The 23,533-nt window shown below is 44.8% G+C and overlaps 2 long non-coding RNA genes across 3 annotated transcripts in view; one reads left to right on the plus strand and one right to left on the minus strand.

The window, feature by feature from the left end:
- LOC121019388 (uncharacterized) overlaps window positions 1-23,533 on the minus strand; it is a 96,432-nt gene that overhangs the window by 44,065 nt on the left and 28,834 nt on the right. The gene's annotated exons all lie outside the window — the stretch shown is intronic.
- LOC121019389 (uncharacterized) lies at window positions 13,582-23,081 on the plus strand. 2 transcript variants are annotated; one of them, XR_005785563.1, is made up of 3 exons: window positions 13,582-14,043; window positions 19,621-20,951; window positions 22,015-23,081. It is a non-coding gene; the product is annotated as an uncharacterized LOC121019389 (long non-coding RNA). The 2 variants fall into 2 exon arrangements; XR_005785564.1 differs by lacking the exon at window positions 19,621-20,951.

The following is a 23,533-nucleotide window of genomic DNA, read 5'->3' on the forward strand; positions in this document are numbered from 1 at the left end:
AAAAAAAAAAAAAAATAGGGAAGATCTACAAACTGGGCTTGCATTCCCATTTAACAACAATTGTCTGGAGTGAGGCGGCAGCTTTAAACAGAGTACATGCGCTCCAGCTGGCCACAGTTCCCACCTCACCTGCTGAAGACGTTTGACTTTGCATCTCTGTCTCTACGAAATAAATGTGTACTCACTACAAACATCACAGCTGTCGGGAGGATGTGTCGTGGACCCCCATCATCTCATCAACTGAGTGACCACTTGAAAGGATCAAGCAGAAAAAGTATTGATTTAAAGCAGTGATTCTTACCCTTTAATGTGCATGCGAATCACCTGGGGTCTTGTTAAAATACAAACTCTAACTCGGTAGACCTGTCGAGGAGCCTGAGACTGCGCGTGTCTAACGAGCCCCCGGTGATACGGATGCTGCTGAACCAAGGACCACACTTGGAGCGGCAAGGGGCCAGGGGGCTTTGGCTGGCCCGTTAGCCTCAGGAGTCAGAGTTGTTCTAGGATAGGACCCCGTCCTCTCTCCTGAAACAGAGCCCCATCTAATTGGGAGTCCGCCCTGGGTTTGGGCTGAGCCGGGGGCAGCAGCTGAGCAAAAACTGGTGTGTTGAAAACCGATTCCTTCCAGAGTTTTGTAGAACTTGGGGAAAGTAGAGTAGCACTTAATCAATGCCTAGCATGAGGCCCAGGTCATCCCAGCTAATCCTCAACCCCCGCCCCACACCACCTCCCCCCCCGCAACAGCAGACTAAAAGGTAGAAGCGTAGGGGGTAAGAAGGTAGGCCGTGGAGCCAAAAAGCCTAGGTTCACATCCCAGTCTGCCACTGGTTAGCAGTGCTGCTCTGGGCAAGTTACTAGCCTCTCTCTGCTTCATTCCATTTTCCATCAGGAAAATTGAGGATTGTAATAGTACCCACCTCATGAGATGTAACAGGGTGACAACATGGATCGTGCTCAGGACAGTGACTGGCATATGGTAAGTGGCCAACCAATACCTGCTATTATTAATACCCCTTTTTACAAATGAGGAAAACAAGGCTAGGAGAAGTTAATTTGGTCACACATTAAAGGGTGGGCCCAGTTTTCTTTTCAGTGACCATAGGGAGTAAGGACAAAGAGGCCTGTGTGATGAGGCCGTGTCCAGAAACACAAAGAGCCCACACTCTCCTTCCAGGTCCTTTTCTATCCTACTCTGCAGCTCACTCTTGTCCAGGAGGCAATGGCACATGGTAATGATAATAATGATAAATAGAATTTATTGACTATGCACATCATCTCATTTACTCCTCACAACAATCTTATAATGTAGGTACCATTGCACTGTTTTTCCTCTGCTTTGCAGATGTGTGTCTGGAGACGTGCCCAAGGTCACCTACCACAAAGTATTAGATCTAGGACCCAAACTAAGGCAGTGTAACTCCACGACCCAGCGGGCTATACTACCTGGATAAAAACTAGATGTACAGATGGCTTTGCTGATGACCTTTATCGATCACCTAAGGAAGACTTAAGACCAATTCTATATAAACCCTTCTAGAAAATAGAAAAGGGAGGGGCATCTGGGTGGCTCAGTCAGCTAAGTGTCTGACTCTTGGTTTTGGCGCAGGTCATGATCTTGCGGTTTGTGGGTTGAAGCCCCACATCAGGCTCTGTGCTGACAGTGTGGAACCTGCCTGGGATTCTCTTTCTCTGCTCCTCCCCCACGCACTCATTCTCTCTCTCTCTCTCTCAAAATAAATAAATAAACTTAAAAAAATAAGATGTCTATATAACAGCAACAGATAATCAGAATTGAAATAAAATTACATTTACAGTAGCATAAAAAATATGAAATACTTAGAAATAAATATGACAAAAGGTGTGAAATACTCATACAGTGAACATTACAAAACATCACTAAGAGAAGTTTTAGAAAACCTAAATATAAATTAAGAGATACACTATGTTCATAAAGATTCAGTATTGTTAAGATGATGTAAATTCTCCCAAATGGATCTATAGTAACCATGCAATCCAAATAGAAATCCCCAGTAGGCTTGTGTGTGTGTGCGTGTGTGTGTGCGTGCGTGTGTGTGTGTGTGTGTGTGTGTGTGTGTGTATGTAGAAATTGAAAAGCTCTAAAATATATATGAAGGGGTGCCTGGCTCAGTTGGTTGGGCATCCGACTTCGGCTCAGGTCATGATTTGAGATTCTTGGGTTTGAGCCCCACGTGGGGCTCTGTGCTGACAGCTCAGAGCATTGAGCCTGTTTCGGATTCTGTGTCTCCTTCTCCCTCTCTGCCCCTCCCCTGCTCACTCTCTGTCTCTGTCTCTCTCAAAAATAAATAAACATTAAAAAAAATTGAAAATAAATAAAATGTATATGTAAATGCAAAGGGCCTACAAGAGCTAAAACAGCCTTGGGGGAGCAAAAATGAGGTAGAGTACTAACACAATCTGATTTCAAGACTTATTATAAAGCTGTAGTAATTAAGACAGTGTGGCATTGGCCTAAAGATAGAAAAATAAATAAGTAGATGATTGAAACAGAATAAAAGGTCCATAGATAGACCCACATATATATGGACAATTTGTAGCAAAAGCACAGGGACAATTTAGTGGAGAAAGGATAGAGCCTTGAACACACAGTTTTAGAACAATTAGGTGCTTATATGCAAAAAGAAAAATGAACTTCTATCCATACCTCACATCAGATATTAAAATTAACTCAAAATGCATCATAACTCTAAATAGAAAACTTAAAACTTTACAACATTTGGAACATAGGAGAATACCTTTGTAACCCTGATCTGGGAAAGGTTTTTCAGATTCATCATCAAAAGCATGATCCATAAAAGGACAAACTGGACTTGATGAAATTTTAAAACCTGTGCTCTTCAAAAGACCTTGTACAAGAATGAAAAGCAAGCTGCAGGCTGAGAGGATCAGAGAGCTGCTAAATCCCACAGCTGATAAAACACCTGTATCCTGAGTATATTTAGGACTCTGGGGGCACCTGGGGGGCTCAGGTAAGTGTCCAAATCTTGATTTTGGGTCAGGTCACGAATTTACAGTTGTGAGATCAAGCCCTGTGTGGGGTTCTGTGCTGGGCATGGAGCCTACTTAAGATTCTCCCTGTCTCTCTTTCGCGTGCTCTCTCTCTCTCTCTCTCTCTCTCTCTCTCTCCCTCAGATCCTCCCCTGCTCACATGCACTCTCTAATAAAAAAATTGTTTTTTAAAAAAGAAATCTTAAAACTTAACAAGTCAACAATAAGCCAATAAAAAACAGTGAAAATATCTGGACACATCACCAAATAAGACATATCGATGGAAAATAAGTACATGAAAAATAACTCAATCTTTACTGTCTAGAGATACGTAAATTAAAGTCAACATCCCACTACTATTCTTACTAGAATGGTTAAAACTTAGACTGACCATACCAAGGGTTGGCAAAGATGTGGAGAAAACAGAAGCCTCACACACTGCGGATGGGAACATAAAATAGTACAGTTACTTTGGAAAACAGTTTGTCAGTTTCTCAAAAAGTAACAATGTACCTATCATATGAAACAGCCATTCCACTCTTAGATATTTTCCCAAGAATAAAAGGATATGTCCATAAAAAATATGTACTTATGTTCATAGCAGCTTTATTTTTAATAGTCCAAAACTTTAAAAAAAACAAATATCCATCAACAGGTGAATTATAAACTATGTGTACTAACACATGTATAAAATGGAATACTATTCAGCAATAAGAAAGAGTGCAACATTGATACATGCTACAACACGGAAAAACCTCAAAGTCATTATGCTATGTGAAAGAAACCAGACCAAAAAAAAGTGCAGAGTACATTATTTTATTTTTTATAAAATTGTAGGAAATGCAAACTCATGCACACCGACAGAAGGCAGATCAGGAGTTGTCTGGGAAGGTGGGTACAAAGGCTTACAGAGCAGCACAGGAAACTTCTCAGGGTGATGCACATGTTCATTACCTTGACTGTGGTGATGGTTTCACTGGTGTGTATGTAGGTCAAAACATCAAACTGCATACTTCATTTAAAAAATATTTTTTAGGGGAGCCTGAGTGGCTCAGTCAGTTAAGTGTCTGACTTCGGCTCAGGTCATGATCTTACAGTTCATGGGTTTCAGCACCGCGTTGGGCTCTGTGCTGGCAGCTCAGAGCCTGGAGCCTGCTTCAGATTCTGTGTGTCCCTCTCTCTCTGCCCTTCTCTCTCCCTCCCTCTCTCTCTCTCTCTCGCTCTCAAAAAATAAATAAATAAATAAACATTAAAACAAATTTTTAATAAATAAATACAAATTTTAAAAAATTTAAGTGTTTATTTTTGAGAGACAGCACACAAGCAGGGGAGGGGTATAGAGAGAGAAAGTTCATGCAGGGCTTGAACTCACAAACTGTAAGATCATAACCTGAGCTGAAGTCGGACACTTAACCAACTGAGCCCCCAAACTGCATACTTCATGCAATTTATTATATATCCAGTACTCCTCAGAAAGACTGGTAAGTATAATAAAAAATTTTTAATTGGATGGATAGATGGGTGGATGGATGGATGGACAGATGGATGGACGGATGGATAGATAGGTGGTAATGGGTGGAGGGAGGGAGAGAGAGAGGGAAGGATTCCCTCTCCCTTTACTTTTGGCCTAAGAAACAGGACATTTCCTCACTGGATTTTTCAACAAGCTTTCCTATCACCTTGGGGCTCATTTGTCTCTGTTCATACTGCATTTATTGTCTGTCCTAACCCCTGCCACCCTTAGGACCAAACTTTGATCACTAATTGCACTGTTATTAGATTGGATTCCCTCTGGGACTATACAACCTTTATTAGTTCAGAGCTTTTCATTCTCTTATCTCACCAAGCTCCCAGCACCAACCTTAGCACACACAAAAAAGGCACTCAATAAAGATTTTTCTGGTTAATTGATTTACTGATTAGTTAATTGGAAAGGCTATAAATTCTATAAGGTGTTGTTTTAAAAATCCAATGGGATTTAGGGAATTGGGATTTTACTAAACTGCTTACCTTTAAGAAAAAAAAAAGTATTGGATCTCTGACTTCCAAGTTTTTCCACAATTGCCCCATAATGCTTTTATAATCAGAAAACTGGCTCTAAAAATACCTAAATAAGTACACATACCACTCAAATTTTAAAAACAACAGCCCCATCAGGTTCATTGGCAACTCTAGCAAATCAGACTGAGTATTTTCACTGTCTGTGTTATGCCAGAGGTTGGCATCCCACCCTCCTCTCCTCTTTAAGCTTAAAGTGCTTCTGGAAGATTCCAGTAGAAACCACAGAGTGAACTGAAACAATGGATTCATGAAACAAGGCAATCAGGAAAGGGAGCCAAGGCCAACCAAAGTTGTCTGCTTAGACAAAAGCTCTGATCTAGCAAATTTCTCATAAAGTTCCATCTATATTTATAGCTTTGGAAAGCTTTGGGGAGCATGGAACACTCAGGTTGGTGGAATCCTGGCTCTGAGAGGTACTGGGAACAAAGTGTTCCCTCCTGGAATAGATGGCAAGACAGTCAAGTTGGGCTTCTGAATCCTTCCTGACCTCAGAGGAGACTTTTGGCTTCTCTGGGCCTCCGTTTCTTCCTTTATTTAATGGAATTTATTTTTTCCTACTTGACTTATAAAGCATACAGTAACAACAACCACCACTTATTTAGTTAGTACTTATTATGTTTAAGGGTCATTTCATTCTTAAAAACAGTACTCTATTCAATGCCCATTGAATAGATAGTGTAACTGAGGTGTGTGCAGATTAAGTGATTCACTCAGGTTCCCACTGCCAAGTAAGTGGTTGGTGAAGGATTTGTAGTTGGGTCTATTTGGCTTTAAAGCTTAGGTCTCAACCTCTAAACAGCTGTGGGGTTGAGATTAAATGTGATAAAGACAAACAAAGAAACAGAGGAAACAACTTTCTTGAGCCTCTTTTACAAGCCACGCACTTCACACCTGTCACAACTATGAATTGCTCTCAAATATTAAGGTCTAAACCAAATACAATCCAGCTGAAACCCCACTGCACCCCTACAAAAGAAGGTTCTCAAGAAGTTAACCATCACTGATCCTACACTCCATCATTTTTCAGGCCCCCCTTCTTTCTGGAGTCCTAAAAAGCCCTAAGTCGTATCAGTGGTTGGCTTCTCACTGAGCATCCAGGGGTTCCATCTGCTCTGCTTCACGGGGGTAGGAGGATCACCAGGGAACCACTGCCCCCCCTCCCCAGAGCCAGCCTCGGGAGTATCCTCCCTCCATGGCTTCCCAGGCTCCTACCCATAGTGCCTGCTCTCCAGAGACAACCTCCCAGGCACTGCTTTTGAGTAAAGACCTCTGAGGACCAGGTAGTAGCTATCGTCACCATTAATATTTATTATGTACCTATTATATCCAGGTAGGGTGTTAAACTCCTTAAGTACATTATTCCACTTAATCTCACAACAACTGAGAAGTGTTACTGCCCCAGTACTGCAGATAAGAAAACTAAATCTTGGGGTGCCTGGGTGACTCAGTCAGTTGAGCACCCAACTCCTGACTTCAGCTCATGACCTCAGGGTTGTGGGATGGAGACCCGAGTTGGGCTCTGCACTGGGCGTGGAGTCGGCTTAAGATCCTCTCTCTCTCTCTCTCTCTCTCTCTCTCTCTCTCTCTCCCCTCCCACCCCTTTCCCCTGCCTGCACTCTCTATCTCTATCTCTACCCCTCTCTCAATCTCTAAAATTAAAAAAAAAAAAAAATTAATTTAAAAAAACTCAGCTCTAAAAAAAAAAAAAAAAAAAAAAATTTAACAAACAGCTCTAGGGGAAATGTTTGCCCATGTCCCTGGTGTAAATACTCCCACCAGGGCCAATTTCAGGATACCATTGTGATGTCACAGGCCTCAGATATGGGAGGAGAGACACAGGGACATACTGCCATATCACTGTCACCATGCAGATATAAGAGACATAAATAGCCTCAGGAGCACAGATAACAGTAAAAGGGAGTAAAATAGCAAGGAATCAATAAGTTTTGAGTACTCACTACCTTTGGTTTCAACATAACTTGTAAGTACAAGTTTATAGAGTTTAATTTTTGGTAATGAGTGTTTTGAACAACCAGCTCACACAATTCCTGATAATTAAACAGTTCGCTTTCAAGAGCTTGTTCTGGCTTTAGCATGTAACTGGTAGGGACTATTAGTACCATTTGGGGGCAGGAGGAAACAAAGGCACAGAAAGGCTGGGTAACTTGCAGAAAGTCACACAGCTCAGAAGGGGCAAAGTCAGTATTCAAACCGGGACAGTCTGGCTCCAGAATCTGTGCTCTCAACCATGTCCCCTAAGGCTTCTCCTGCAAAAGCGCCGGGTCTTTCTGTCTAGACTGTCAGCCCACAGGTTTTCTTTTGTGCTCCTCTCGGGAAATACAGCCGGTGCATTTGATGGAAGACTCACAGAAGTGCTCTGGGCTTTCGTGCAGCATCTTCCCAAGACCTTGGGCAGGAGTGGAGGCCTCCACCTGCCTCAGCAGCACAGCTCTCGGGCTCTGGGGCCCTGCGATCGGCTGCAGACGCCCCACCTGGCCGAAATCCACGTCTGGCGGGCAGGGCCTTGCCCTCGAGGCCCGACTGCGCCTGCGTTCAAACCGCACATCCATTATGGAAAGGAGGGTCCCTTAATGTAGCGCAAATTATAGCTGGAACACAAGCAAATTGCCGGCTTTTACTAGCACATAAACTGAGCGGAACCTTTGAGATAGATCCGCATTACCCTAAACGGCATCCATAATTCATACCTGCAGCAGAAATGCTTCCCCCTCCTAGGGCTGGAGCAGATCTATTATTGATGGGCCCCTTAGAAGGCCACGACAGAGTGTTTCTCATGCTCTAGCCATCTGCCAGCATGGTCAATTCCTCAGGCGGCGGCAGCACATTTATTCATCAGAATCAACTCCCAATTAGTTTCCTAGCAGGACCCGGGGGGGATTTATTTGAGGAATCAAAGTGAGTGTTTCTAGAACAGTACCCCCATCCCCACCCCTGCGACGCTAATCAATACATACAGAACCAGCGAGCAGCAGGCCAGCATTGGTTTCCGCTCAGAAATGCTGCTGCCTTTGGAAATCACGGGGAGCAAACCGAAAAAGCTACAGAGCTCCTCCCTCGGCACAGAGGGGTGGGATGGCCAGGGGCTTCTTGCAGTCCGGGGAGAAGTCACTGGGTTGTCAGAGCACAGACCTCACCGGATGAAAAACACTTCTGAGATGCCAACTATATCCTAGGCTCTTCGTGAAAATCCTTAGAGAAACTCTGTAAGATAGGTATTGATTATATTCCCCTTTTATGGGTGAGGAAACTGAGACTAAGTAACTCAGCCAAGGTCACACAGCTGGTAACTGGCAGTACCAAGATTCTGAGCCCAGAAAAACTGGATTCCAAAATGCAAGGGCTTCACCACTACTCCATGCTGCCACCTGGAGGCGGAGGGAAGGGAACCCACAACAAATCCCTAAAGAAATCTGGACATTCAGCTACCATAACACAACAGGTTGACAAAAACCCCACCTGACTGGTTAAGTAAATGCCTTTTTTTTTTTTTAATGCTTATTTATCTTGAGAAAGAGAGCGAGAGAGCAGGGAAGGGTCAAACAGAGAGGAAGAGAGAGAATCCCAAGCATGCTCTGTGCTGTCAGCGCAGAGCCAGACAAAGGGCTCAGTCCCACGAACTGTGAGCTGAAACCAAGAGTCAGCCGCTTAACCCACTGAGCCACCCAGGTGCCCCAATGCTGTTTTTTTAATGTTATTGCTATTTTATATTGCGATTTATTATTTTACAAAATGCCTAATTTTTAAATGGCTACATGAATTAATGGCTATTAATAAACACCAATGGTTTAAAAAGACTAAATCTTTTTAAGGGAGGATTTGGGGGGGTGTGGAGGATAAATCATGAAAGGGGTACCCAGAATTTAAAAGGCTGAGAAACACCGGACAAAGATATAGCTATAGCTATAGCTGGAAAGAAGCACTCATGAAGCACTCATGTCTGTTACACATCTTCCTAGAACCAAGCTCTGCCTGGCACAGGGGACACAGGAACCAATAAGGCATAGATTCTAACGTCCCCAACAGACTAGTTAGACAGACAAATGATTAACTGGCGGAATAACGCTGGGCTGGATGTAAACAAGCCTCCCCACAACCATGCCCTTTCTTTCCTGCGCAGGGGCTGCCGGCACAGCACTTTTCCACATGAAAGTCGCGATCCCATGGCACTTTGCTTGCCAGTGTGCTTCTGCCACAAGACGCTAAGCTCTATGGGGGCAGGAACTGAGTTGGGTTCAGTTTTGTACCCACCGGGGCTCAGTACAGTATCTGAACACAGTAGGTGCTCAATGAGTGCTTGTGGAATGGATAAATTAATGAATACATAAGTGAATAAAGTGTTAGAAGGTAAGACCAGGAAATGAGAGCAGACTGACAACTCCCGTAGGCAAGCCTGGCTGTGGTCTATAAACACTGAGCCCAGGACTGTTACCCTACGCTGGCTCTCACAAAATCTAAGCGGTGTGTTGCATTGAGGACCGGACCCCATAAAGAGAGGATCACTTGCTGGTTAAGTAAATGGGAAGGGCACTTACCTCCGTTCCTCCTGACTTGAAGGAAGACAGGCCTCCTGCACAAGGCTGGTTTCTGCATCTCTTTCTAGATCTTACCCCTTTCGTTAATTTTCTGCCCCCTGTTTTCTCTACCTTTAGCGGGAGCCTCTTCTCCAAGTTTTCCTCCTCAGTGCCAAAACAATAGCTCAAATCTCCTCAAAGTTAAAATAATGCAAGTGAGACTCCTCTATAGCAACTGCCCCTTCCCGCCTCCCAAAGCCAAGCATCTCATCTACACTAAGAAGCTGTGCTTCCATCCAGGCCCGTAGGGGGCGCCATTCACATTGTGCTAGGCAAGGACCACAGGTCTGGGAGCACAACTCTACAGAACAGTGCGAAAGAAGCCCCAGGAGTTGAGGTCCACTCACTCCTCAATCCGCTGCTCTCTGGTTCCCAGCATGGCACTGAGACTGTTCTGAGTATGGTCAGAAATGACACTATATTGCCAAGCCAGATGGGCATTCTGAGTTGTGATCTTACTTGCCTTCTCTGCAGACGGTTAGCACAGTTGTCTCTTCCCTCGTTCTCCACCCTTGGCTTCCACGGTTCCACTCCCTCTAGTTTTCCTTCTCTCTCTCTTTCTCTGCCTGCTCCTCTGTCCCCTCTACCTGTCCCTCCACCTGTCCCTTGCTGCTTGGTTCTGTTTATCTTCTCCTTCCTTCCACTCTTTTCTCGGTGATCCCATTCAGGTCTTGGCCTTTCACTGCCTCTTCAGCACCAAGAACTCACAGCCCTGCATTGTCTGCTGAGCTCCAGCCCACCTGCTTCATCTGCCAGCTCTTGTCCCCATCTCCCAAATCCAAACTGTCAGCCAACTCCTACTGATCTGACTTCTTAACTACTTTCTGAATCTACTTTCTTACTATCCCTACTGTGACTGCCTGAGTTCAGACCCTCTCCTGGACTCCTTGCGTGCATTCTGCCCTCCCCATACCTATCCCATCCAGCTGCCAGTGTGACTTTTCAGTAGAACGAGGTTCCTGCACCCTTCATCTCTTTAATACTTCCTCATCCTCACCCCCAGAGAGGAAATCTTTCGTCTGCACTAAATCAAAATACCATATTTCATCCAATATAAAACACTCTGATGCTGGCACTTTTTTGATTTTACAAGAAAATGTCAAAGGAAACTCCTCATATAACGCGGCTAACATCACTTGTAAATGCACAGAGCAGGGAGAAGGGAGGGAGAAGGAAGTAAGAAAGAAAGGAAGAAAGAAGGGAAGGAAGAGGGCAAGAGACAAGAATGTGTACTTCCAAAGAGCCCATCTAAGGTAATTCTCTGTGGACAAATGGGACCCACAGTTGGGACACCATCCTCTGGATTCTGAATATACCCATGATTGGCTCCAAGCAAGACTGGTTCTTTCTGGTGATGGGCCGGGTCCTTCTAGATACAGTGGGTCATAAAGGCAGTTCTACAAACGTAAATTCAATCTCATTGTTAAACTCTTCAGAACACTTCAATGCCCCTATCTCACATGATCTATAGGAGAAAATTCAAAATGTGAAAGAGCATTATGAGGTCAGGACTTGGAGAATGTTGAAAATATCCCAAGACCCTGGCATACTTCCCCACTTCTCCTCTCCAGACAGCTTATAAATAGCAGCTACTATTGCGGTAGGTGCAAGGAGGTGAGTGAGATGCTGCCATGTTGATTGTGTCTGGCCCGGCCTGCCCAAGAGGCCAGCACCCCATCATTCCCCAATAAATCAGGAGGTCATTTTTCACTGAACTGAAACTCAATACTCCCATCGTTTTCTCCCCTAACCAGCCCCGAGATTGCTCTGTGCTCTTTATTACCTTTCAATGACTTAAGCCCCTGAACTGAATAACTTCATCAAGGTGTCAACCTAAACAGATTTTCCCCATAATGGCCCAACTCTCACAGGTTCTTAATGAAAAATATTGATTCCCAAGGATTAGTTGCAGATTTATGTGTTGGGATGCTGATCTCTCTGTCACCTAGCACCGTATCAGTGGATGAAAGGACCTAGTTCCCCTTCATGGTTTTAAAAAAGCAATCACTGGCTATGTCAAGGGGCAGCTTAGGTCCAGAAAAACAAATAAAATTCTGTGTCTGGATCACATGGAATACTTAACAGATGGGGGGCAGGGGCACTGAGACACCTGTCTTTCCTCATTAGTATCTTCACTGGTTGGGCTCTTGGGAGACTGGGCACAGGGAAGCGACAAGCAGCCCTCCTGGTATGACTGATCCTGGGGACACAGTCTGGAGAAAAGCACACTGTGTACACCCTGTCTGGGGCTGGAGACACCAACTGGAAGGAATTCAGCAGCTGCTGTCTCCAAGTGGCATTCAATCAACACCAGCCTAAGGTTGCCTCTGCCAACTCGCTGTGTTAAATGTGGCTCTCGGGGGATGAAATTGAGGCTCTGGCACCTGAAACCTCAACAAGCTGCACAGCAGGATTTCTCCTGTCACCCAGAGGTGGCTGGAATGGAACATGATTCATTCTCTACTTGGTAAATACCTAGTGAGGGTCTATTATGTGCAAAGGACTGTGCTAGGCACCAAGGACCCCATAGTCAGCCACAGCAGATAAGGGGTCCCACTCTCACGGAAAAGGCAGACCAAAAAGAAACGATCACAAATAAACACAGAACTGCAGCTGTGACAAGATGATGGGGATGTGGACAGAAGACTCTAAGAAGTGAGAAGGTCAAGAGAGATCTCTTTGAGAAAGTACTGGTCAAGGTAACACCAGAGGATAAGGAGTCCATTGAAAAAGCAAGGAGGGTAGGGAACATTCAGGTATATTCAGGTAGAGGAAGTATCAAGTGCAAAAGCCCTGTTTTGGAGGGAGCCCAACACCAGCTGTGTGGCCAGAGTGCAGAGAGTGGGGAGCATGGCCTGAGAGGGCTCTGGACAGGCCGGCAGGGGCCAGACTGTGGATTTGAGCCCCAATTCTAAGAACAACAGGAAGCCACTAAAGGGTTTTAAGCAGGAGGGTGAGCCAACCTGACCAGATCTACACTTAGCAAAGACCCTCTTTGGCTTCTCTGTGAAGAATGGATGGAAGCAGGAGAGAGACTCGGGGGGTTGGGGGGGGACAGTGGTGGTCTGGGTGGAAGATGAAGCCAGGATGCTGCCAGAGAGGGAGAGACATGGACAGAATCCAGGAATACTTTGGAGCAAAAACCAACAGGCACTGGTACTGAACTAATGTGAGGTGGGGGTAGGCTGAGGCAAAGGAGGGGACAAGGATGACTCTCAGACTTCTTGTCCGAACTGCTCCTTCTCTGAAGTCATAGCCTCCTCACTTGGGGCCATCAAGGCTTCTCTAATCCTGGGAAGCTCCTACAGCAGGCCTCACAAAGGTCTTCCGCAAAGGGACAGATAGAAAGCGTGTCAGTATCTGAAAGTCTCTGTTACCCAGCTCTGCTGTTTCGAAGGAAAAGCAGCCACAGACCACAGGTAAACAAATGGGTGTGGCTGTGTTCCAGTTAAAACTTTATTTACAAAACAAGTGGCCAACAGGATTGGCCCTTCTGGCTAGAACCTGGAGGAATGTGAAAACTGGCCTCAACTCCTAAGTTCCCCAGTCCCAATGAGCTAGAGGATTCCACTGAGCCTCCTGGGGTGGAGAAGGGCGGAGTCCAACACCTTCCAGAAAGGAAACCCAGGACAAGTCCTTCCTATACATCTTCACCTGTACTTGTAACAGAATCTTACAGAAACACCAGAAGGGCACCCAAGAAACTAATAAGTGCTTATCTGTACGCCTGGGAGAGGGAGGAGACTTTCAGGTGTACACCTTTTGTATCATTTTGATTTTTCAACCAGCGGAAGATACCACTCAAGCATTATCTACTCAAAAAACTAGTAAATAAATTTCTTCATAAAACACACTCTGTTTCTATATGGGCAGAAATGTCTCCAGTTGTCCACCATTAGATTTTAACTATTGAAAAAGACCTACATTTATCCCTAGAGTCACAAGCTAAAATTAGGCAGGGGGCAGGTTTTCAAGCGGTACTGCACTTGAACTGCTGAGTTGGCTGTGAAAAATGAGCAAGAGCACCCTTTTCTGGTTTGGTTCTCAGGTCTGCTCTCTCAGTTAGGAGAAGTCTGCTTGCATCCTCTCTTATGTTTTTAACAACTCTCCATCTTCAGGTAACAGCACCCACTTTTACTTGAGGAACCCCCTCCCGCATCGGCGACCGTTTGGTGGCTCTGTCAGTCAAGAGGGTCTGCCCGCCCAGATGCTGGTCATGTGACCCAGGCTAGGCCAATCAGATTCCCTCTCCCCGGACCGAGCCCAAAGGGGATCCTGCAGAGAAGAAAAAATTGTAAAAGTGCCTTGAAGGGTTTTGTCAGTTCCTGTTGCCTAGATCTTTGGAGCAGCTCTTTCTCTAAAGGTATGAGTATTGACATTTGTTTCAATTTTAATTGTTTTGTTTTGTTTTTCATTTGCCTAAATTGGCCAGTATCCATTTTTGTGAATTCATACTGATGAAGTGATCCTGCTTAAACAATTCAATGTTTCCCTGTGGCTTACAACCCAAAGAGCAGACAGGAGGTACAAATCTCAACAAACTCCGGCTCAGGACACCACCAGCCACCAAGCACCCTGTGCTTCAGCCCACCAGAATTTCTGCTCCTTCTCCAAATCTATTCCCAACTTGTCACCTAAAAAATTCCCTGATACTGGTCATCTGAGGCAGCAGATTGGGCAGATCAGAGTGCCAGTCCCGGTGCCAGTCTAGTGGCCAGTGAATGCTTTTTGAAAAGCCCTGTGCTCCAAATAGAAGTTTGGTCAGGCTCTTTTCCTTGAGCAACAGCAGAATCCACCACAAGTCTAGGACCCCCTGAGCCCATCTCAGAGATCTGAGATGATAGGGTTGTGGTTATGACAGCTCTGAATTCAAGTGTTTCTGCCATCTGACTGTGGGCAAGGTGCTTACTCCTTCTGGGTCTCAGGCTTCTGGTCTGTAAAAGGAGGAGATGAATTCTGCCCTCATCCTAGAAAGGGCTTATTTATATATTTAACAAACACCCAGCTTTATATATATTAATTCAGGTGATACTTATAACAACACCATAAGGCAGAGACTATTATCATCTTCATTTTGCAGATGAGGACACTGAGGCACAGAGAGGTTAACTTAATTGTCCAAGGTTACAAAGCTGGTATGGGGATGAAATGAAAGACTACATGGAAGTTATTTAGCACAGGGCTCAGGAGATAATACATATTTCATAAAATGCTAGTTATATGGGCTGAATTGTGTCATCCCCCACCCCGCCCAAGTTCATGTGTTGGAAGCCTAAACCCTCAGTGTGACTGTATTTGGAGATAAGGCCTTTAAAGGGGTAACTAAGATTAAATGAAGTCACAAGGGTGGGGCCATAATGCAGTATGACTGGTGTTCTTCGAAGAAGGAGACACCAGCGATGCCCTCACACAGAGATAAAGGCCATGTGAGGACACAGCAACAAGACAACCATCTCTAAGTCAAGGAGAGAGACCTCAGGAGAAACCAAACCTGCCAATACTTGATCTTGGGCTTCCAGACCCCAGAAGTGTGAGAGGTAAATTTCTGTTGTGTGGCCACCCAGCCTGTGGTGTTTTGTGACACGGCCCTGGTGCACTAATACACCGCTGGAGAAGACCCCATCTTGTGCTGGAAATCTCAACTGGTTTTTAAATGCTCGTCTGACAAGTGTTACACCAGGACACATTCTCCTTCAGGGACTCCATGCCTCATTCAGGATAAAGTCAGACATCCTTGGCAAGATCTACAGGGCCCTCCAAAATACCTCTCCAAGTTCATCTTCTGTCACCCATCCAGTTCCACCTTCAATTCAACCATAACAAATTTCACACTTCTCAAAACATGCCAGGGCTTTCTATGGACCATTTCCACCTCTCATCTACTCCTCCTCCTCATGCTTCCTAGATGCATCCTGCAAGACCCAGCCTTAGTATTTCTTCTGTAGCTTTCATGGAACTTCCCGGGCAGAGTTGGATACTTCCTTCTCTGTGCCACTACCATACCTGGCACATAGAGCTGTTGTATTATACTGCTATCACCTGACCTCATGTCTCTCCACCACCACCGCCATCATCATCACCATCTCTAACATCTATTGATGTGCTATGCACTAGGTACTGTGCTTAGTGGTTGACATGCATGATCTTCCTTTATTCCTCACAATAACTCTGTGAATTGGGCTTGTCGGCATACTTTAGTTGCAAGAAACAAAGTGACTGTAGGTGATTTAAGCCACTGGGAAATTACTGTATGGAAATGGGAGACTGTGTCGTCTATAGTAGCCTCTAGACTATAGCCAAGCCTGGGAGCAGACAAGAACCAAGGCACTTCCAGAAGCAAAAAAAAAAAAAAAAAAAAAAGAAGAAGAAGAAGAAGCACCAGGCGCCTGGCTGGCTCAGTTGGAAGAGTATGCAACACTTGATCTGGGAGTGGATCTCAAGCCCCATACTGGGTGTAGAGATTACTAAAAATGAATGAATGAATGAATGAAGAAGGAAAGAAAGAAAGGAAGGAAGGAAGGAAGGAAGGAAGGAAGGAAGGAAGGAAGGAAGGAAGGACAACAAAGATAGAATAGTCCGATATTTAAAAGCATGGATTCTGGGGCACCTGGGTGGCTCAGTTGGTTAAGCATCCAATCTCACAGTTCATGAGTTCGAGCCCCACGTGGGCTCTGTGCTGACAGCTCAGAGCCTGGAGCCTGCTTCAGATTCTGTGTCTTCATCTCTCTCTCTCTCTCTGTCTCTCTCAAAAATAAACATTTTTTTAAAAATTAAAGCATGGGTTCTAGAACCAGGCTCCCTGGGTTCAAATCCTGTTCTTGATACTTACTAGCTTTAAGATGCACAAATTACTTGGGCTATGCATGCCTTGGCTTTCCCATCTGTAAAATGGGGATAATAAGAGCATGTCTGATGGTTTTACTGTATTAAATAAGTGTATATAATTAAAGTATTTACTACAGTGCTGAGCACTTAGTAAGTGGTCTGTGGGTGTTAGCTGTTGTAATTGAGACTAGAATGAGTTTGATTAGGAAACCACCTTTGTCATTAAATCAAATTTCTTCCATTATCTGTCCCCTGATCTGCCCAGGATTCAAATCCTAGGTAGAAAGCATCAGAATACACCAGCTTCATTCCTGTGCCCACTCCACATCTAGGAGAGGATGGGGTCTCCAATTACTATCCCATGAGCATGCATCAAGGGGGAGAAAAGTGATTCTTCAAAAGTAAAGTAAGAGAATCTAGAATTTAACTCACACATAAATAGTCAAATGATTTTCAACAGGAGGCCAAGGCAGTTCAATGAGAAAAGGGTAATCTCCCAACAAATGGTGTGAAAACAATCGGCTATCCTTATGTTAAAAAATGAATTTAGACCCTTATCTCACACCACATGCAAAAAAATTAACTGGAAGTGGACCATAATCCAAATGTAAGAACTAAAACTTCTAGAAGAAAACATAACAAAAAACTTTTGTGACCTTGGTCTAAGCAAACATTTCTTAGTATTGACATTAAAAGAACACTCCAGGGGCGCCTGGGTGGCGCAGTCGGTTAAGCGTCCGACTTCAGCCAGGTCACGATCTCGCGGTCCGTGAGTTCGAGCCCCGCGTCAGGCTCTGGGCTGATGGCTCAGAGCCTGGAGCCTGTTTCCGATTCTGTGTCTCCCTCTCTCTCTGCCCCTTCCCCGTTCATGCTCTGTCTCTCTCTGTCCCAAAAATAAATAAACGTTGAAAAAAAAAAATTTAAAAGAACAATCCATAAAAGAAAAGGTTAACAAATTGGACTTCATCAAAATTTAAAACTTTCGGGTTTTTTATTGTTTTAGAGAGAGGGGGTGTGCGAGTGGGGGAGGGAAGGCAGAGACAAAGAGAGAGAGAATCCCAAGCAGACTCCATGCTCAGCATGGAACCTGATATGGGGCTCGATCCCACAATCCTGGGACCATGACCTGAGTCAAAATCAAGAGTCAGACACTCAAGCGACTGAGCCAACCAGGCACCCCTAAAACTTCTGCTCTTTATAAGATAGCACTAAGTTGGGGTGCCTGGTGGCTCAATCAGTTGAGCATCTGACTCTTGATTCCAGCTCAGGCCATGATCTCACGGTTTGTTAGATGGAGCCTGGCATCAGGCTCTGCACTCACAGCGTGGAGCCTGCGTGTGGTCCTCTTGCTCGCTTGCTCTCTGCTCCCACCCCACTTGCTCTGTCTCTCTGAAGATAAATAAATAAACTTAAAATATATATATATAGCACGAAGTAAAATGAAAAAGACAAGCCACAGACTGAAAGAAAACATTTGCCAAACACATACCTGATAAAGGACCTGTATCCAAAATAACGAATGGTTACAACTGCATAATATGCAGACAAACAACCTAATTTTTTTAATGGGCAAAAGATGTGAATGAACACTTCTCCAAAGAAGATATATGAATGGGTATTAAGTGTATGACAAGGTGCACACACCGTTGGCCGTCACAGAAATGCAAATGAAGACCTCAGTGAGATGCCACAACATACTTAGAGGGGCTAAATAAAAACGATGGACAAATCAAATGTTTGTGAGGATGGAGAGTAAATGCATATTGATGGTAACTCATACTGATGGTGAGAATATAAAATGGTATGGCCATTTTGGAAAATGATTTGGCAGTTTCTTAAAAAATTACTTTAGCATACAACCCAGCAATTTCTCTCCTAGATACCTAGTTAAGAGAAATAAAAGTATGTGTCCACACAAAGACGTCTATGCAAGTGTAACAGCCCAAAACTGGACAACCCGAGTATCCGTCAACTGGTAAATGCGTAAAATAGGCATTAAAAGGGAACAAACTGGATGCGTGCAACAACAGGGACAGATCTCAGGAACATATGCTAAGTGAAAGAAGCCGGCCATAGAAGACTGCGTGTTATGTGATTCGGGTGACAGGAGATTTCAAGAAAAGAGTGTAGAGATGGAAACACATTGGTGGTCGCCTACAGCTGGAGGTGGGGGAAGGCATCAACCACAAATGGGAATGAGGAAACTCTGGGGAGTGATGGAAGTATTCTAAAACTGGGTTGAGGAGGTAATTGCACAATTATATAAATTAAAACTAAAACTCATTGAACTGTACATTTAAAATGGGTGAATTTCAATGCATATAAATTGTGCCTCAGTAAAGCTTTTAAAAATAAGCAATAAACGATGAAAGAAAAGAAAGAAGGAACAGAAAACCAATGCTGTTAGCTGGGTTTAGAGAGAAAAACACAAACACGTATTGTCCCATTTTATGCATTAGGACAGTGAGAAATAATGATGTGCCTGATGTCACACAGCTAGTAAGTGACAAAACCCAGATGCGAACCTCAACTCTTTGACCCCAAACCCATGCTGCTGACCCCTCCGCTAAGCGAACTTTCTTCCCTGTTGTGCGAACTGCCTCCAGCCCACACCGTTGTGTACGGGGCTAGCATGAGGGACTCTGCTCACATCGCTACGTGACCAGAATGCTCATCTGGATGACATGTAAGCAAGAGATACTCGGAGGCCTGCTGTCCTCGGACGGTTCAGTTAAGTTGTGGTTGTTACTCTTCTTTGAGCTCGGTGTGCTCAGCTTCATTTGGTGCTTTTTGTATATTGCTCATCTGGCAGAGAATTACTACTCTACTCTACAAGTTCCCACAGATGGCTTTATTTGCCATTGCTATTAAATTGGTTTTGAACAAGACATAATTCTTCAAGTGCCTAGTGAGCTCTCTGGGTTTGCTCAGGCAAGATTCCATAAAAATGTAAATAATCGGAACACTTCTGGGATTATTTATCACAACTGACTTGCGGCTGTAAATTTATGTATTAATTTCAGCTATAAGTTTCAGTGGGGAAAATATGAACAGTTGAAAATAGACTCTCCCACCTAACATCTTCTCTATGTCCCCATTTCCCTTTGGCTTCCAGAGAACATACTATAGAATGGCCAACAGATCTGGGTGTGAAAGACACTGGACAAGATCAGAAAGAAATGAGGTGGCAAGCAGGAAAAAAAAATCATTCCTCAACAAGCCATAGGCTGGTCTCTTACCACTCCCCCTACTCTTGGAACTCCAGACACACCAGCCTTCTTTCAGTTCCTCTGGTGATTCCTGCCTCAGGACCCTTGCACATGCTCCCTTGGCTTACAACGTTCTTTCCTCCCTTTTTAGCCAGGTTCAGCTATACTCATCCTTCAGCTCTTGGCTCGGCATCACTTCTTATGAAAAGCTTTCCATGCCCACCTGTCCACCACATCAGGTCTGCTCTGGTGGTAGCTCGTCCTTCTCATCCACAACACTGAACACAATTGTAATTTCTCATTTTTGTAGGCATTTTGTAGGCATTTTTAAACATTAAGTCTGTCTTTCCTACTCAGCTTTGAACTTCATGAGGGCTAGGCCCATGTCCTTTGTCACCTGCATCCCCAGAGCCTGGCATAGATTTGAAGATGAATGAGTATGTGTTTAGTGAATTGATGAGTCCAGTTAAGAGTAGGAGAACATAGCTGGGCTTCCGGGGCTCTGCACATACACTCAGATCTGTCACTGCTGTTGGCACACAAGCACAGGTGTGCACAAGTGTGCAGCTCAGCCAGCACCCATATGTCCTGTCAGAGGACTGCTCTCACTTTGCCTGAGTATGCCAACAGCACGAAGTATCTAGGAATTCCCATTCCCTTTAGAGAAATCCCTTTAGCCCTTAACCAATTAGTGACAGGTACAGGTGTATAAACTCACCAGCTCTTGTCTTTGTGAGGCGTGACCTGTATACCCACTGGAGCTCCCCTGTGGGACTGAGCCATGCGGACCTTCCATGGGACCTTGCTTGATGGTATCACACTCTTCTTGCCTCTTCCAGTCCCCACCCCATGTCTCTACTTCTCTACCCGCGTCCCCTGAGAAGTCCTAATAAATGACTCTACACAATCTGCATCACAGGGGCTGCTTCTGGGGAGCACAGCCTAAAACAGAGAGCCTGCTGCTGGAAAAGTTTCTCGCTGAGCTGTGATTAATACCATAAATTTTGGTGCATGAAAGCACTCCAGCCAGACCATTTGCTGGTTCAGACGAGGATAGGTCCTGCCAGTAACTCTCTAAGCTGGCAAGAGCGCCCTGTCTAAAGAGAGAGCACTAAACCCCCCCACTTTCCAATCTTCGCCCCATGACCCAGTGCCCTGCAAAAGGAGTCAAGAGGCTGTGCCTCTGGCATCCCAACCAAACTGGACATGGAAGTCTGCTGGCAAGACTGTCTTGAGGGTAAGCCAACATCATCTCTACCTGCTCCTTCTCCCGGATTTTAGCTCAGGCCAGGCCAGGGCAGGACCAAGCCTGGGGGTGGGAAGAAGGGGGCCCATCTGGATAGAGATCTTGCAGGGAGGAGACGCAGGCTGTTAAGGTCTATAGAGTAAGGACACCTTCAGCTTCAGGGAAGAGAGTGTACAACCCAAAGAGGTTTAATAATGGGGCCTATTCATTGAGGAATTTCCAATAAGGGAAAGTCACATGGTGTTACGAGAGGAAGGATCAGGGGAAGCCTATGTAGATGGGATTGGTAGAAAGGCCTCTCTGAGGACGTCCATCAGATTCAGGACTAGAGAGCCAGCTACATGGGGAAGAACACTGCTGTTGGCAGAATACCACTGCCCACCAAAGATGTCCATGTTCTGATCCCTGGAGTCTATGACTGTTACCTTATGTTGGCAGAAGGCGCCTTACAGACAAGACCGAGTTCAGAATTGTAAGGTGGGGAGATTATCCTGGATTATTCCACGGGGTCCACCCTGACCAGAAGGGTCCTCATGAGGGAAAAGTGGAGGCAAGAGAATCAAAGGTGTGCCAAGGAAATCAGAGGTCTGACGTGGCCAGGAGCCAAGGAATCCAGACAGCCTCTACTTCTGGCAGAAGCAAAGAAATGGATTCTCTCCTTAGAGCCTCCGAAGTAACACACCTTGATTTTAATCCCCTGAGACCTGTCTAGGACTTGTGAGCTCCAAAACTTTTAGATAAGAAATGTGTGTTATTTTAGGTCACTAAGTCTGGTCATTTGTTACAGAAGGCAGAGGAAATGAATACAAGCATTGTCACAGAGGAAACAGTTGTATACAGTTCCAACGTGGGGGCCTTGTAGCATTAGTGAGAAGTATGAGGCCATCAGTGTGGCTGGTACCTAGTGGGCCAACCCCTATGCCAAGGTGACAGGCAAACAGGGGCCAGATCATGTGAGGCCTTAGAAACCATGGTAAGAAGTTTGGATTTTCTTCTAAAATTGGTGGGAAGCCATTAAAATGTTTTATTGTAATCTAATTTGCATTTTCCCAAGCTCGCTGTGGCTGCTGCATGGAGAAATGGATGCAGGGCTGCACAAGGACCAATGAGAGGAGAGGCACAGAGACAGGAACCCAGTCCGGCCACCACGAGTGACACAATGATGGTCCCCATCAGGGCAGTGGGGATGCAGATAGGAGAAGGCTGCAAGACAGAGCTCAGACACTGATGTATTGGCTCTGAAACAAATCAGATAAAATAATTTGGACATCTTAATGCCAGAGGCCCTTCCATCAAATAACAGCCAGCTTTTCAGAGACCACACGTTGGCTCCTGACAGTGACAAAATTGGCGTCGCCACAGAAGTCCCAGAGCAGGGACTTGGGTATGTTCCAGTAGAGCAGAGAGGAGAAGGAAAATGTATGTTCCTTCCCAAATGTCCAGCAACAAATGACTGCCGAGTGAGAAAGAAATTTAGCCAAAGTGCAGAAGGATGGTCTGGCCACACTGCGGACCCTTGAGAAGTGAGATGTTATTTATGGAGACAGTGACTTATTCTCCTAAACAACCATAATGTCCTCACCTGTCTGATTTCCGTGAAAACCTCTAGTTCAACTTCCAATTTGAAGTTACAAAAATGAGCATGGGTCCTTCAGGAATTCAGATTTGATGTGAAGTATATCCAAAGACCTGCCAACAGATGTTACAGCATCTTGGAAATGTTCAAGACTCGTGCTTGCTGACAGAAGCGTTAAGTAGAATCACTGTTCTGATTTTTTTTAAGCTAGGATGGGGGATTGTGCTTGTCCTGGGGTGACCTTCAGGAGTCTCCTCTGTTCCTCACAAGAAACAACAATCACAGTGATGATGCTAAAAACAGAACACAACAAAGCTCCCACTTCACTTACATGTACAATAATCCTATAGACTTATGACCCCCATTGTTAGATATGAAGAAAGTGAATCTCAAGAAGTAAAAGAATTTACCAGTGTCATACAAGGAAGCAGCAGAGATGGGTCTAATACAAAATCAAAATCTGAACTGTGGATCTGCAAACAATGGCCTGAGGGCAAAACCCCAGCTACCACTTGTTTTTGTAAATAAAGTTTTATTGGAACATACTCACGCCCATTTGTTCACCTACTGCCTATGACTGCTTTCACAACCAAGGACAGAGCTGAGTGGTTGCAACGGAGACCATATGGCCCACAGAGCCTAAAAGATTTACTATCCGGCCCTTTACAGAAAAAGTCTGCCAATTCCTGTTCTAGATCATACATCACACTGGAGTGTTACTTCCTAATGCATTCTCCTACTCCTTCATGCCACTTCCACAAGTCAGAGCCTATTCCAGAGCACTGAATAAGACACCCAGATGCCTCCTACTCTCATACTTAACCTGGCAAGACCCTGGGCAACCTTCCTCTTTGCATGCTCTGTACTGAGAGGAGGGTGGGGTGAAGGCTAAATTACCACAAGCAGGATCCTGGTGCCTTGTGCCTCCAAGACCAGTTCTACACCTGAGAGAGTGAGCCAGAGTACTCACTGGGGGATGACCTGCTCCAGGAATGGT

Source organism: Herpailurus yagouaroundi, unplaced genomic scaffold (genome assembly GCF_014898765.1).
Source record: "Herpailurus yagouaroundi ecotype Mexico unplaced genomic scaffold, PumYag 222, whole genome shotgun sequence".
Lineage (NCBI taxonomy): Eukaryota > Metazoa > Chordata > Mammalia > Carnivora > Felidae > Herpailurus > Herpailurus yagouaroundi.